Below are 401 nucleotides of genomic sequence, written 5' to 3' on the forward strand. Positions count from 1 at the left end.
AGTTTTAGCATTTGGAAAGGATCCCCTTGCCAGTTAGTTAATTTAATTCAGCCATAGTTCAATGGACCAGGAAAAAGAGTTTTATTTATCTAAATAAAAATAATACTAAGTTAAAACCATCAAAAAATAATTTTTTTTTAAGAAGCAATGGCCTTACATTTCACAAATATATTCAGTTCAAAAAAAGGTAACAGCCACAAAGCATAAAGCAATTTTGTGCGTATGGAAGCAAACTGGAAACACGTTCATGGTGATACAGAATTTACAGAATTTAATTAAGACAAGGTTCATGTCTTAATTACCATCATTAAAGTACAGGATATAATCATCAAAAATAGATCATTTTTGGGGAAAGGTACACTACTAGTAAATCACCTTGTATTAGTGTAGGATATATAGGC

At 30.2% G+C, this 401-nt stretch overlaps 1 protein-coding gene across 1 annotated transcript in view; it reads right to left on the bottom strand.

The window, feature by feature from the left end:
* Nucleotides 1-401, bottom strand: part of LOC119590705 — a gene marked incomplete in the record, with an annotated part of 15,970 nt that overhangs the window by 6,795 nt on the left and 8,774 nt on the right.

The sequence above is a fragment of the Penaeus monodon genome, chromosome 27 (assembly GCF_015228065.2).
Source record: "Penaeus monodon isolate SGIC_2016 chromosome 27, NSTDA_Pmon_1, whole genome shotgun sequence".
NCBI lineage: Eukaryota > Metazoa > Arthropoda > Malacostraca > Decapoda > Penaeidae > Penaeus > Penaeus monodon.